General features: G+C 35.5%; 1 pseudogene; it reads left to right on the top strand.

The window, feature by feature from the left end:
- Positions 1 to 1,820: 1,820 nt before the first annotated feature.
- Positions 1,821 to 2,767, top strand: LOC143644972 (olfactory receptor 8B3-like; annotated as a pseudogene).
- Positions 2,768 to 16,218: the final 13,451 nt, after the last annotated feature.

The following is a 16,218-nucleotide window of genomic DNA, read 5'->3' as shown; positions in this document are numbered from 1 at the left end:
AGCATCTATTGGAGGCTTTAAGAACATAAATCATGACAGCTGACATTTATTGCCTACTTAGCATATTTTGGACATATTCTAAGCACTTGAGTTATGTCCTTAGGTTATCCTGAGGTTATTCTAAGCACTTGAGAGACAACCCAGTGAAAGAGATGTAATTATTCACATCCCTATCTGAACAATTATCTAAGACAAAGAGTGTTTAAGTAACTTGCCCAAGGTAACAGAATCGGGAATTACGGAGGTAGGAATCAAACACATGCCCTCTAACTTCAGAACCCAGATTCTTAATTATTATGATGGGAAGAAATTAATGATTTTAGTTACTGAAATGTTACATTTAAGGATTATTACGGACATTCAGGTAGGAATTTCTGGTAGGTGATTAAGAAGAAAGACAGTAGAAGAATTCAAAGCATTAAAATTTATTTGGAGATCCCAGAAGATATCAGTTGCTGCAATCTTTCAGAAGTTTCTAATAAAGAATAAAGAAGCCTGCAAGCAGAACCTACTCGGAAATAGTCCTTTGGATACGGGATGAAAAAATGAAATAAAACACAGACAGAATTTCTTTCAGGGTAAAGATGGTAGGGGATTGGGTGCTCCAATTTACCTCTGCACTGGGGTATGAGCAATCCCTGGCCTGAAGTGAAAACTGGAGGAAAATTTGCATTGCTAAGGAACTGAAGAGACACCATCCTTTAGGGTCTAAATAAGGTCCTCTTAATTCTGTATTACACACAGAATCTATATCCTGAGCAGAGATTGTGCAAGCTTCAAACCTGTTTATAACCAAATGTGTTATATCATTAAACCAACATTAAGTCCTCTACATTTTTACTACAGAATGTTCACTTTTCTCTGGTAGTGGAAAGGGTTCATAGATAAAATAAGCAGTTATCTGTAGCTCCAAATGATTTCCAGGGTGTATTGGAAAATACTTCTAGTCTGCATCCTCTCAGAATCAAAGGAGCCAAAATCTCAAAGTTTGAAGTTGCTCCTTGAGGAACATGGGGTAAAAAAGAGGGATCAGGAAGTTGAGATTTTTCAGAATTAAAGAGGTTGAGTTTCTGAACTTTATCTGTACACATCTTCCTTATTTGGAGTTGAAGTACAGGAATAAGAAATGCTGCTCTTACCCCATGTTGTGCAGTCCTGATACGCAAGTGAGTCAGGTGGAAGAATCTCTTTGAGGGGCAGCAGAGAATGTTCAGAGATACCGGGCCCTCAGCATTCCCATATTTCAGTATTTAGGTTCCCTCTCCACGGTGGCAACTCTCATTTCTCCCAATATAATTTTTTTTTTATTCTTCCCTATATAATTTTTACTTTGTGACTTGGGGCAGCTACTGGACTTCTCCTAGACTCTGGTCCCTCAGTTTTGATCTTGAAACGGTGTTCACATAACAATGTCCAAGCTGCATGAGAGGTCAGCTCCAGGTAGCCAGGGCCTCTGTCTCCATTTCTACTGCTGAGAGGAGGGCTCAGTGAATAGAGATGAGATGAGAGAGAAGGACTTTGTCCTGGTCCATCTCTCCTCCCTCTTCTCCCTTGGTTTTTCCAGTAGTCATGTTTTTACATGGCAGTCCTGGCCTCCAATCCATGGAATAAGTTATAGGTATTTTGTACTATGTCAAGATTTAAGGACTATAATACTGGGAAATCTGTGGCACTTTTTAGCTGGTGACAAGGCAGATTCTTTTGGTCCATGTTGGGCTAGTCTCAGACATTGCCACTCTAGAGCCTGTTACTGTGAACAGAGATTTTCTGGGAAGATCTGGGTTGCCCTACAATGCAAATCTTTTCTCCTGTCCACACAGATGCCACAGAGAAGAATTGCTCCTGGAAATTGTTCTTTTGTGACTGAATTTATTCTGATGGGTTTAACAGATCACACAGATCTCCGATCACTCAGTTTTTTTGTTGTTTCTAGTGATGTATATTATCACTGTGCAGGGAAAGCTGGGTTTGATTACTCTAATTGGGCTGAATTCCCACTTTCACACCCCCATGTACTTTTTCCTCTTTAACTTGTCATTCATGGACCTCTGTTATTCCTCAGTTTTTTACACCCAAAATACTGATTAACTTTTTATCAAAGAAGAATATTATCTCCTACTAGGGGTGCATGACACAGCTTTATTTCTTCTGCTTTTCTGTCATCTCTGAGGTTTATGTTCTGACTTCCATGGCCTACATTTGCTATGTGGCCATCTGTAATCCACCTTTGTGTATCATTGCCATGCCACCTAAAGTGTGCTCCAGCCTTGTCTTTGGTTCATACTTGATTGTATTTTCTGGTACTATGGCCCACACCGGATGCATGTGGAGACTGACCTTCTGTGATGCCAACACCATCAACCGTTATTTCTGCGACATCCTCCCTGTGCTCCAGCTCTCCTGCACACACACCTTTATCTATGAGCTGGTGCAATTCATTGTGGGAGGTGCTAATGTCATCATGACCAGTCTCACTATCTTTGTCTCTTGTGGTTTCTCTGCAGCATCTTACACATCAATTCCCCTGAAGCATGTCCAAAGCCTTCAGATTCTGCAGTTCCCACATAATGGCTATTTCTCTGTTCTTCAGATCACATGCATTTGTGTATCTGCAGATGTCTACTGTTGAGTCTGTGAATGTGGGAAAAAAAACTATTCTATCTTTACACCAATGTGGTTACCACGATGAACCCCTTAATCTACAGTAATGAACAAAGATGTTAAACTTGCCATGAGAAAAATCTTCATAGAAGAAAGTTTTCATTAGAAGTGGAATCTCCTTTGCAGGGAGTTTCAGGACAGGGACGTTTAATGTGATTCTTTGCAATACACTTGTCAGCTGCTTTCTTATCCTGCTTCTTTGTTTGCATGCTGAAGGAAGTTTGAGCTTTCGTTCAATAATTTATTTCCACTTTGTTAGAGTAGGTGTTCTGTTCTTCGTCATCTGTACAATTTCTTCTCCTCTCTTTTTTTGTTTGTTGAGAATAACTTTAAAGTTATTTTAGTTTGTTGTTGAGAATAACTTTAAAGAAGGAATTTTTATATGATTTTTTTGTCTGTGGGGGAGGTTGAACATACTTATGTCTTGACTGATAATAAGATGAATGTTTCTGCAGTGATTGGATGAAGAAACACTTGGTGACTTTCCGCATGTGACTGTTGGAATGTGGCCTTGGAAGTGTGAATCAAAGGATATGTCACCACTCCCAGTTTTCCTCCCTCCACTTGCAGCAGTATGCTTCCTTCAAATGTCAGTGTTTCACAGAGAATGAAAGTTCCATAGAGATGATCAAGAATAATAAACACTGATGTACACATGGTGTACTAGGCTTGTTTTGCAAAACACTTTTATTTTATTTACACAAAAAAATCTTTACTGGATAGTTGTTATATGTTTGTTGCTGGATAGAAAAGTGAAACCCGGAAATATTAATGATTAATTTAAAGTCACCCAGCTTCTCAATAAAATATCCTTAAGTAAACTTTAGTGTCCTGAATTAAATCTATTGTTCCTTGTCAAATGCATTGCTGCTATTTTACTTGATTATTTCTTATTTCAGTAGACATGAAATATTTTTTGCATTTGGGAAAGTAGACTATACTTTATACCAGGAGAATTTCTTTCTCTCAGAATGGAGTTCTGCCATTTTTTGATGCTTCCTTTTGTTGCAAAGAGTAGGTTTGTAGATTTAGCATAGTTTAGAAATGATTGTCTCAAATAGAAAACCAAGTTTTCCTGCATAATAAGGTAAAATGAATTTGGAATGTTTGATGGTGCTTGTATTTAGGAGAATATGTAGATGGGAGAGAAAAGAGATCAGTGATATGTCATCAGACTGGGATGGAAAGAGACATGTGGACAGTAATGTGAGGTCCTACGTGGCAAATGGTCATTGAGCCTTTAGAAACTGCATGTCGCCCTGAATATGTGTCTAGTGTCAAGTGTGCTGTCGTCATCCTCCACTATTCATAAAGCTGTAAGAAAACTTAGAGTTTGCAACGACTATGTGTTAGTAGTTCTTTGGGGAATAAAGGAGAAAGGTGTCTTGTCACATTTTTTAGAAATCAGGTGGAAAAGAATAGGAACTTCAGGAGATAAAACAGTGAGTTGTAAATAAAACCAGTTACAATTTGCAACATAAAGTGATGGGAAAGTGAAATCCCTTACCCACTCCTAACTTCTCCCTTGTGGGAAATCATACTCTGGGTAGGATGAAGATTTTTGTATTTGTTGTTAAAGAATTGTTGCAGTCGTAGTGCTGGAGTACCTGAACATGAGTAACTCATGCCCTTGTTTGTTGACTTCCATGTATTATTCCATATAGATTTTAAGCTATAAAACCACAAATACAGATAGTGGAGTCATTTTAATTTGAAAAACATTTTGACTAATTAGTCTTTTCTATAATAGGATGTTAGATTATTTTTCTTTTGGAGAATACAGGGAAAAGAGGACCAGTGTAAAAATCCTTATTCTGGTCTGCTGGGGGGTGAATTTTGTCCTCCCTAAAATAGGTTCAGGTCTTAATCCATGTTCTTATACATAGAGTTTTACATAGAGCCTTTGAAGATGTTGTTATTACAGTATGGTGTCCTTTGTGAGTAGAATCTTCAGAGATACTATTTAGATGAGGCCAAATTCAACCAGGTGGGCCTCTGTCCTGTGAGTAGAGGAATTTGGATGCAGTCAGTATAAGAGACCAGAAGTCATAAAAGACAGGAAGCAGAAGCCAGAAAATAAGCCTGACCGCCATGTGACAGGGGCAGAGACAGAGATGCAAGTTAAAGAAACCCAGGAATGCCAGACAGATGACAGCAGACGCCAGACTCCAGGAGAGCGCATGGCTTGTGGGGAACTTGGTGTTGAACTTCCAGGGTTCAAAAACATGAGACAATAAATTATTGTTGGATAAGCCAAACCACTGCACAGCTTTTGTCATAGCGACCTTTGCAACCAAGATACCATGTAACAATTGACAATTTAAGTGTTTTCTAAGGTAACTTTAATAATTACTATTTTAACCTTTTTCAAATGTCTATTCAATATTGAGGCATTATAAATTTTATCTTTGCTGATTTTCTTGTTTTATTTCCTAGATGTTTATCATGTCTAATTTCTTCTCTTTTACCCTTAAACAATAACTCATTCAGCATTCTCTAACCCTAATATCAACCTGCTTGATTTTCACATAAGCTCTAGTTTTAGAAAATAGTTTGCCTAAGCCAAATGTGTTTGCTACTTTTGAAAATTTGTTCACCCATTGAAAAAAAAATGTCTCCAAATAATTAAAAGAAGTACTTGTGCTATCTGGGATTGTCTTTAGACATAGCAGAGGTACTGTGGTCTCTTCCTACCTGCGCATGTAAGTATGGCAAGTTCCTATCACCTGGGGTAATAATTCAGCTACAGTCCACTCACGTCAACTCATGAGTACTGAATAGTACAGAAACCTTTCATTCTTATCAATATCATTTCTTGTCTCAGCAACCAGATTGAAGAAATTCTTTCATTACAAACTGTGCATGCAGTTTCTCTGAATCTTATCTTTTTGTTCTATTTTTCTTACCACCACCCCTTTCGTCATTCTTACTTTCCTGTTCCCCTATAAGAATTTCCAAACTCTACCACATGCCACCTGCTGCTGAGAGCATCGAACTTACCTGTGTATTCAATATTGAAGAGTTTACTTACTACTCAACCTTTAATTCTCAAAACAACATTAACAGAGGTTGATTAGATGAGAGATAACCTTTATCTCAGGCTATAATAAGGGCAGAGATGGTTGACATTACAAAAATTGCATTTATTACTACCTATGATGATGTCAAATATTTTGCAAAAGAGTATGTCATTCCTATGGTGAATTTTGTAATTTGACACTTGAAGAAAATTACTGCACATTTTTTGGTGAAATTTTTTAGCCATTGTTTTACTTATCAAGAGGTTTGTCATGAAAAAAATAAGTCTATATTAATGATAATAAAATATGTTCCTAGAATCATTTGAGAACTTATCTCTGAATATTTTTACCTTATTCAGACAACATCAATTGTTCCAATTATGTCCTTTCCTTCTACCCCCTTATTTTTTATTCTTGAGACAATCCAGTATCTCACACAGCAATTGTTATGTCTTTTTAATTTTCTGCAATTTAGGACAGTTTCTCAGTCTTCTCTGTCTTACATGACATTTACTCTTTTAATGATACTAACCAATCATTTCATAATATATCCCTCAGTTTAGATTTGTCTTAATTGTCTGCATAATTTCAGCTTGTGCATTTTTGGCAAAATACCCAAGAAGTGTTGTGCCCTTGTTAGTCATATCGTGTATCATCACTGAGAATGATAACTTTTCTCATTTGGCTAAAGTGGATTAGGCTTCTCCACTGTAAAGTTTTTATTTTCTCCTTTGTAACTTAAATTATTTGGGGGAATATGTGTATTGGGTAGACAGATATCCTGTTTTTGATCTTTTATTTTTCTCACTCACTTTAGCATCCACTCGTAATTACAACCTGAAACGTTTATTATTAAGGTGTTTGTCAAATGATGATTTTTTTTCTTCATTCCATCTACACATATTAATTTGATGTAGTATAAGGAAGAATTGCCTTCTTTCCTGTTTATCATCTGTCTATCCATCTACCTATTAATCACCAGTCAATTAATCTACCTCTCATCTACCTATCTATATATCTACCTATCTGTCCATCCTCTATCAGTTTATTTATTAAAATATAAATATGGACTCATGGATAAGTATTTTATATTTAAGTTTTAATGCATTACCATCACTGTTTTGCTTTGCTTTTTAACTGTTCAAACTCTTTCATCCTTAGCCATTGGGAACTCCTTCAGAATGGCTCATGTCCTTTCAGCATGTCTCCTAATTCCTTTAGCACTTCCTTACTTTTTTGCAACCCAACCTATTCTAGTAACAATCATGCCCTGAATAAGCCATTTCTTCATACTTCTCTGGTTCCTTTTACTGAAAAATGACATTTAGAAGTCAAGATCTGAGTACAAGGTACACCTATTGCTACTGGAGTTGTTTTGCTTCTAGGATTTCTGCAAACAGAACTAGGGAATACTTTGATTTACATACAGAAATAGCCTTGCTACCCATGCTTTTAAGAGGAATTAGAAAGTTTTACTTCATTCTCAAATAGTGGAACAATTTATAGAGTGGGATTAATTAAAATTTGAAGGCTCTTGTAGAATTCTCTTAAAATTGGTTTAAGTTTCTATTTCTAATAAAAATTTCCCTAAGAAATTATTGATCCTTATTTTCCTAAGAAATTTTTTTAATCTCTGTTTTCAAATTGATTTACATAGAGTTCTTCAAAGAAAACTATTTTGTTTTTTATATAAGTTAATTTTTCCCTCTCATTTATTATAATATATTTGTACAGTCTGTTTTTTCTTCAACTTAGCTGGTGGTTTAACATTTTGTATATCAACTATAACTTTATTGGATGTATCTACTGTTTCTCCATTCCCTGATAATATTCAGATTTTATCTTTATTATTTATTTAGGCTATATTTGGGTTCTTTTTTTTTGTTCTTTTTCAGTTTTTTTTTTTGACCAGGAAATTTAATTTATATATTTCAATCTTTCATCTATTTGAAGTGTTTATTGATCTGATTTTCTTATTGAAAACATTTAAATGCAACCAATAATTTTTGATATATTATTTTATTATAACTATTATAATTTTAAATCTGCAATCTCAGTTGCATATTCTCTTTTACCTAAAATAGTTTCACAAGGGATTAAAAAACTACAGGTGGTAGAGTCTTTTCTGCTTCAATCAATTAGAGGAATTTGAAAGTGTTCTTATTCAAGTGGAACGGATCATAATTTCCAGGTTTCTTATGTCTATTTATGTAGGTATGTATGTATTTGTTTTATAGTGCAGTACATTTGTTAAAATTCATGAAAGAACATTTTTATAATTGTACTATTAACTATAATCCGTCATTTATAATATGGTTCAATGTGTTGTATAGTTCTCTGCTGTCTCTTTTTTTATTCTAATAACTTAAATGTGACCTGAAATTTTCCCTTTTAACCATATTCACATATATTATTTAGTACTGCTGATTTCATTCACAGTGCTGTGCTACCATTTCCACCATCCATTTCCACACTTTACAATCAACCCAAATAGAAATTCTGTTCAATTTAAGCATTAAATTCCCCCAGCCTAGCCCTTGGTAACCTATATTCTAGAGTCTGAGTCTGTGATTTGCTTATTCTAGGTATTTCATATCAGTGCAATCATGCATATGTGTCTTTTCTATCTGGCTTATTTCACTCAGCATGATGTCTTCAAAGTTCCTCCACATTGTTGTATGAATCAGAACTTCATTCTTTTTTAATGCTGAATAATATTCTGTTGCATGTATATACCATATTTTAAAAATAATCTCATTTATTAATGGACACATGGGTGACGTCCATCTTTTGGCAGTTGTGACAAATGTCACTATGAACATCGGTGTGCAAACATCTGCTCGAGTCTTTACTTTCAACTCTCTGGGGTATGTACCTAGTAGTGAGATTTCTGGGTCATATGGTCATTCTATACTGAACTTTCTGAGGGACTCAAAACTGTGTTCCGTAGCAGCTGTATTGTTTTACATTGCCACCATCAATGAATGAGTGTTCCTATTTCTTCACATCCTCTCCAAACTTGTAAGTTTGCTCTTTTAAAATAATAGCCATTCTAGTTGGTATGAAATGGTATCTCATTATGGTTTTTATTTGCATTTCCCTAATAGCTAATGTTGTTGAGCATCTTTACATGTGTTTTTTTTGGCCATTTATTTATCCTCTTTGGAGAAATGTCTATTCAGGTCTGCTACACGTTTAAAAAATCAGGTTGTTGGTCTTTTTATGGTTGAGTTGTACATTTTTTCAAATATATTATGGATATTAAACCTTATCAGATATGTGGTTTTCAAGTATTTCCTCCCATTGAGAAGGTTGTCTTTTCAGTTTCATGATAAAGTCACTAGACGCACAAATTTTGAGGAGGCCCCATTTACCTTTTTTTTTTTTTTGGTGGTTGTGCTTTGGGTATAAAGTCTTAGCAACCATCCAAAAGATGGATCCCTATTCTTTTAGGAGTTTTAGGGTACATGATCCATTTCAAGTTAATTTTGTGTATGATATGAGATAGGGGTCCTCTTTCATTCTTTGCATATGGATATCCAGTTCTCCCAGCATCATTTTCTGAAGAACCTATTCTTTCCCTATTCAATGGACTGGCAGCTTTGTTAAAAAGCAGTTGATCAGGGCAGTGGCTCAGTGGCAGAATTCTCACTTGCCATGCCGGAGACCTGGGTTCTGTTCCTGGTGCCTGCCCATGCAAAAAAATAAAAAAAAAGAGTAGTTGGTCATAGATGTGAGTGTCTATTTCTGAACTCTCAATTTCCTTTCACTGGTGTATCTATCTATCCTTGTGACAGTAGCATGTTCTTTTGACCACTGTAGCTTTGTAATAAATTTTAATGTCAAGAAATGTGAGTCTTCCAATTTCATTCATTGTTTCAAGATGTTTTTTGGCTATTTGGGATACCCTTACCCTTCCAAATAAATTTGGTGATTGTTTTTCCCATTTCTGCAAAGTAGAACGGTGGAATTCAATTTAGATTGTGTTGAATCTGTAAATCATTTTTGGGTTGTATTGACATCCTTACAATATTTAATTTCCCAATCCATGAGCAAGAACTGTCCTTCTGTTTATTTTGATCTTCTTTTATTTCTTTTCACAAAATTTTATAGTTCTCTGTGTAATGTAGGGCAAAAATAACATAAAGAGGGGTAAAGGATGATATTGTAGCAGAGAACGTGTAAGCTACTGAAGCTAAGTTGGTATCTTTTCAAGTTAAAAGATTATAGATATAAGTGTAAAATAAAAATCCCAGGGTAACTATGAAGAAAGCATTTAAAATATACACAGAAACAAAAATGAGACATGTCTCAATCAATAACATTGCAAAAGGTCAAATATGCAGAAAAGTAAGCTGCAATAAAGAAAAAGAGAGAGAAAACAGATATAACATATAAAAACCAGAGGATGAAATGGCTGAAGTACTGTCTTTAGAGTAATAATACTTAAGGTAAATGAATTAAACTCCTGAAACAAAAAACACAGATTGGCAGAATGGATTTAAAAGCACAACACAATCTACGTTGTTTACAAGAGACTCACGTTAGACCAACGTTAGGTTGAAAGTGAAAGGATGGCAAAAGATAATTCAGGCAAATACTACCCAAAAAAGAGCAAATACAGCTATACAAATACCAGACAAAATGGATTTTAAGCTAAAAGCAGTTACAAGAGATAAAGGACAACACTAAATATTAATAAAATGGTCAATCCACCAAGAAGAAATTATAATAATAAATATTTATGCAATCAATCATGCTTCCCCAAAATACATGAGGCAAACAATGGCAAAACTGAAAGGAGAAATAAACACTTATACAATAATAGGTGACTTCAATGCTCCACTCTCATCAATAAATAGAACATTTAGAAAAAAATCAATATGGATATAGAGAATTTTCATAATATGTTAAATGATCTAGACCTAATCAGCCTATAGAGAGCACTGTACTGCAAAACAGCAGAATACACATGATTTATTCTCCAAGTGCATATGATTTATTCTCCAAGATAGACCACGTATTCAGCCACAAAAGAATTTTCAATAAATTTGAAAAGATTGAAATTACACAAAACATCTTTTCTGACCAAAATGAAGAAAGGCTGGAAATCAATAACAGGCAGAGAACTAGAAAGTCAATAACTATATGGCAGTTAGATAACAGACTATTAAAAAACCAATTGATCAAAGAAGAAATTAAAAAGAACTAATAAACATTGATCTTGGTAAAAATCAATAAAATTGACAAACCTTTAGCTAGGCTGTCAAAGTAAAAGAGAGAAGACACAAATAAAATCAGAAATATGAAGGGGGGCATTATTACTGACAGTCCAGAAATAAAAAAGAATGTAATAGGATACTATGAAGAACTGTATGCCAACAAATTAGACAACCTAGATAAAATGGACAAATTCCTAGAAACACACAAACAACCTACTGATTCTAAAAGAAATAGATTTCAACAGACCAATTATAAGTAAAGAAATTGAATCAGCATCAAAACCACCCAACAAAGTAAAACCCAGGACCAGATGGCTTTACAGGTGAATTATTGCAAACACTCCAAGAATTACTATCAATTCTGCTCAAATTCATCCAAAAACTTGAAGAGGAGGAAGCACTTGTTAGTGCATTCTACGAGGTCAACACCACCCTATTACCAAAGGTGGATAAAGATACTAGAAGAAAAGAAAATTACAGATCAATTTCTGTTATAAACATAAATGCAAAATTCCTCAATTAAATAATAGCAAATTCAATCCAACAACACATTAAAAGAACTATACACCATGGTCAAGTGGGATTTAGCCCAGGGATTTACAGCTCTACATATAGCAATTATAATACCCCTGTTCTCTGTCATTACATAGGCAGAAGAAATCCAAGCCATTTGGGTATCCCTCCAAAGATAACATTAATCTACTGTATTGGTATTGACTTGCTGATTACGTAGAACAAGCAAGTTGTGCCTAGTACTTTGGAGACAATTGTAAGACACATTTGCTTTAGAGAATGGAATGTGAACGTTACAAAAATTCGGGAACCTGCGACTTCAGATAACTTTTTAAAGGGCCCTTTGGTCTGTGGAATGTTGGAACATCTTGTTCAAAGTAAAAGACAAATTGCTGCATCTTGCATCTTCAATCAAAAAGACAGTCACAGTAGTTGACAGATGTGTAGAGTTTTGGAGGCAACTTATTCCATTCTTAGGAATACTGTTCTTGGCCATTTACAGGGTGACATGGAAATCTGCCTCCAATTAGTGTGGCTTAAAGCAGGAAAGGGCTCTGTAGCAGGCAGCTCCGCAGTCCTGGGCTTTGGTCATGCAATTCAACAGACATTATGCTGTTGAAGTTGGCAGCAATGGCAATAGTTGCATTGCCCCCCCATGAAAGCATCTTCCCCGCAGGCTCCTGTAGTTCTGAATCAAGGACCTGCCATCTAGAGTTGGGAGTTAAATGCTTTTTAATGTTTCTTCTTCAATGTTTTGGGGTCTTGATGGATTTAGAATATTTAAATCTAACATTTAAATTTAAACTTAAACTGAGCACACTTCTAGAATTGCCAGTGAGAACTGGGTTTATCAGAGGGCCAATTCCTAAATAATTTGGGGCTTGCAGTTAGAAAACATCACATATAGTTTTAATCCTAATGAAACCAGAAGGCATCATTAGGCTGGATGTATGGGTGTCCCAGACCCCCATGACATTCAACACTGTTTTGCCAGCACTGATTCCCCAACTTGTGCCTATGACCATATCTGCATTCTTTATGATTATCATGAGGAGAAGTAAGGATACCGAACTAGGTTTATGGATGAGTCTGTTTATGTGCATAACAGGTGAACAGACATTCAGGGCTATTCTTGAAATGAGGTAGAGGAGGAAAAAGTTTTCCTAATAGATGGTACTGTGAGTGTGAAATCTGTTTATTCATTATTCATAGTAGAAGATATGGCCTGATATGAGGATTTCCTGGCCCTCACCAATAGAATTGCCACCTGATCAGGGGTCTCAAAGCTATTAGGAGTGAAATGTCAAAGATAAGGTTGTTATCAGATAGACATATGGGGAAGGACAAATTCTACTGCGTCATGAAGTTCAAAGATTTTTGCATCAACTGTTAACACCCAACACAGAGTTATCACCATAGAAGGGGCACTAAAAGTTAAAGTGGATAAAATGACTTAACTAGCTATCAAAAGCTGGTTTTCATCATCAGTGATGCAGAAATTATAGAATATGCACATGTATGACATGTTCATAATGGGAGAGATGGAGGTTACTTCAGCAACATGTTCTCTTACTTTCCTATGCTATACAGCTATGGCTGCTTCTGATTGTCCAAAATGCCAGTCAATGAGACCAACACTGGATCCTGACCTCGTGCTATTCCTGCATGATCCATCTAAGTACTTGGCATGGATTCTACCACAGGCATGAATTCTAGGACAATATAAGCATGTGTCCAGATAGTGCTTCAGAGTGATGGAATTATAGAAATGAGTCTGTGACCAGGAATCAACAGGTTGTACTAAATAATACACCATTGAGATATTTCTTAAGCCAGACCTAAGGCCCTCATTCAAGAAAGCACTTGTCTTATAGAGCACTTGCTCTGAGATTCAAGAATCTGGTTATGCTGCCTCTTACACAGTTCCTAGGGTGGTAGCTATTTTCTGCAGTGAATAGTCTTTATATATTCTCATCATCAAGTTTTTGTTCTTTCCGACTTGAAACGTAACGTAATCAGAATTAAATATTTACGTACAAGATTCATAGTATGCTGTTTGTTTTTCTGACTGTATTGTGTTTGAAGAAGAGGCCATAATTTAAACCATTTGCATGCCCATCTCACAGAACATGGTGCTGTCTTATCATCACATGCCAACACCTAGTAACATTGATTATTGAAAAAGTCTCTTGATTTTTCTTGGTCTTTTCTGCCAAAATAATAAAAAGTATTTTGTTTTCTCCATGGAATTGCTGAGTTTATATGATTAAATCTGGGCGTTCAGGTTGTCCTCTTTTCACTGCATGAGGGAGAGACTATGTGAGAATAAAGTCCACAAGAAATAAACAAGAAAGAAAGCGGGAAATGAGACAACTCCCTTGACATAACTTGACCCTTACAGCCGTAACAGGAAGCCCTGTGCATCCTTGATTAATTACATTTGCACTTTTTTGGTGTAGGCCAATTTGGCTAGGTTGGAATTCTATCATTTATATTGTAAGAGTCTTCAAAATACCTTGCACAAAATTGTGTGATATCATATGTCATAAACACCTGTATGATGTCATGATTAAAGAAATCAATTTTCGATTCAGATAAACCTAAGTATGAACCTTTCTCTTCCACTAGCTGTTTTTGACCTTGAAACAGTGAATTATTCCTTCCCGGCTTTGGGATTCTTAAAGGAGAGACAGGTATGCTTTGTTCAGAGGACAGTTATGAGGGTGAGATGAGGAGGGCATAGAAAGAATTTAGCACATCAATAGCTAAGAGCAGTGCCAGTCTCCATTTCCTTGATTGTCTGTATCCACTGAAAAGTCCTAGGGGCACAGCCTTATCGATTCATATTTGCTTTCACCATGCTTATGGCCTAATACTCAAAAGTCGTCATGGAATAAAATAAATCTGTAAATGTTCTGAATTAAACTGAGACTCTTTCACAGTGTTCTAGGCATCATGCACAATCTCCATTGAATAGAATAGAATTCTGCAGACCTGGGATCTGTAATCTCTAGTCTTTAGTGTTAGGGTACTTCAGTATTCTTAGAAGTGCAAAAAGAGATCTCGGTTACAGATGGCAGACTTCACATAAACACCTTGTCTTTCCTAAGTTCACTAACACTAAAAAAAAGGCATTAAAAATTGCACTAACACACAAGGACAGAAGAAACAGTAAATTCACGACAAACATAACTGTGTATGCCAGGTAAATAAATGTGCAGCATGTCATTTAGCAACTCATGAAAGTGACATTAGTAAATAATTGGATAAAAATCAAGATAACACCTAGTTTATACCATATAACCCCTCATATGCTCAGATTTTTGTGTTAAAGAAACTTTGGAAGTAGTGGTGAGGAAGGGTACAAAGTGAGAGGAATGCTTGAAAGTCTTTCAGATCTCCTTTCCTATTACATGCAGGTATGCAAAGATTATACTTTTCCTATATGGAAAAAGTGAAATCTAAAGACTCTAAATTAGGTGATTATGTGCACATTAAGGAAAGCTGACCTCTCTGAAACAGGAAATTAGGTGAAAGTGTACATAATAAATGTTGACACTCTCAGCCTTCTTCCTCTATTCAGCTCAGCTCAGTGTATTCAAGAGTCATGCTCATATCCTTCAGGCAGCTGGGAAGACAATTCTGTGCAGTCATCAAACCAGCCCATAACAAAGCCTGATGGCAATACCACTTAGAGTTCATTATCTTAGGAGTTTCACTATTCACAAGCACCCATATGTAAATATCAGTCAGCTTTTTGTACCCAAATCCTAAATGTTAATGTGTGGGTAACTCTGCTGAGACACTTGAAGAGAACCTATAACAAAAATAAACAAACTTGATCATATAAATAAAAATTGAAGGGCACAATACAATGTAAAGAGAAGAAAGCTTCAAGAAATTATATCATAAAAAGACAAAAATGTACTCTTGAATTTTAAAAATGATAGAAAAAAGAAGATTGGATCTGAATTAAAACACTGCCTTTCTGGGGTACATGATAGTTTCAAACTAGCCCAGTGATCCTAGAGTCACACTGGGAATAATAAAAAATGTTCAAATAACTTTGAGGCCTGAGTTTGAGGCATCTGTAAGTCATAAAATTGAACTGTCTAGGAGGCAGGACTGAGGCCCAGTTTATCAATATAGACCAGATGTCTCAAACTTTGTCAGTTTTGAATCCCAAGAGACAATAAAAAATGTCTGGCTCTACAGTACAGAAATTTTGATTTTCAGAATTATGTGTGGTCATACAGGTGGTAGTACAGGTGTCTATCCAAAGGATTGAGGCCAGGGATGTTATACATCATATAATATATAGCAAGCTCACCAGAACAAAAATATTCTTGTACAAAAGTCTTTCTTGTCCTGTTTTAGAATCTCGGTATATATATATACATATATCTGTTATATATATATCTGTTATATATATATATGAATGTGTAATATGAAAAAGGTAAAACATGCTAGGACTTATCAGACACTTTTCCTGTGTCAGGTATGATTCAAATACTTTATGTGAATTAATTCATTTAATACTCACTACAATGCTATGAGGCAGCTCCTTTTTTTAGCCTCATTTTATAGATGAAAAAAAAATTCAGAGGAGTTTTATAACTTGTTAAAATCTCAGTTAGGAAGTAGAGAAGTGGGCATTTAACCCTATCTTGAGGGTCCACTATTTTAACTTCACTTTATTGAGTTGAAATCCATAAACATATATAGTGATAAAATAATGATCTAATATTTTATGGGTGCACTCCCAGAGGGTTATAGGAAACTACTAGAAATGGCAAGTCAGT

The sequence above is a fragment of the Tamandua tetradactyla genome, chromosome 8 (genome assembly GCF_023851605.1).
Source record: "Tamandua tetradactyla isolate mTamTet1 chromosome 8, mTamTet1.pri, whole genome shotgun sequence".
Lineage (NCBI taxonomy): Eukaryota > Metazoa > Chordata > Mammalia > Pilosa > Myrmecophagidae > Tamandua > Tamandua tetradactyla.
The sequence above is the reverse complement of the archived record's forward strand: the minus strand, read 5'-3'. Positions and strand labels throughout refer to the sequence as shown.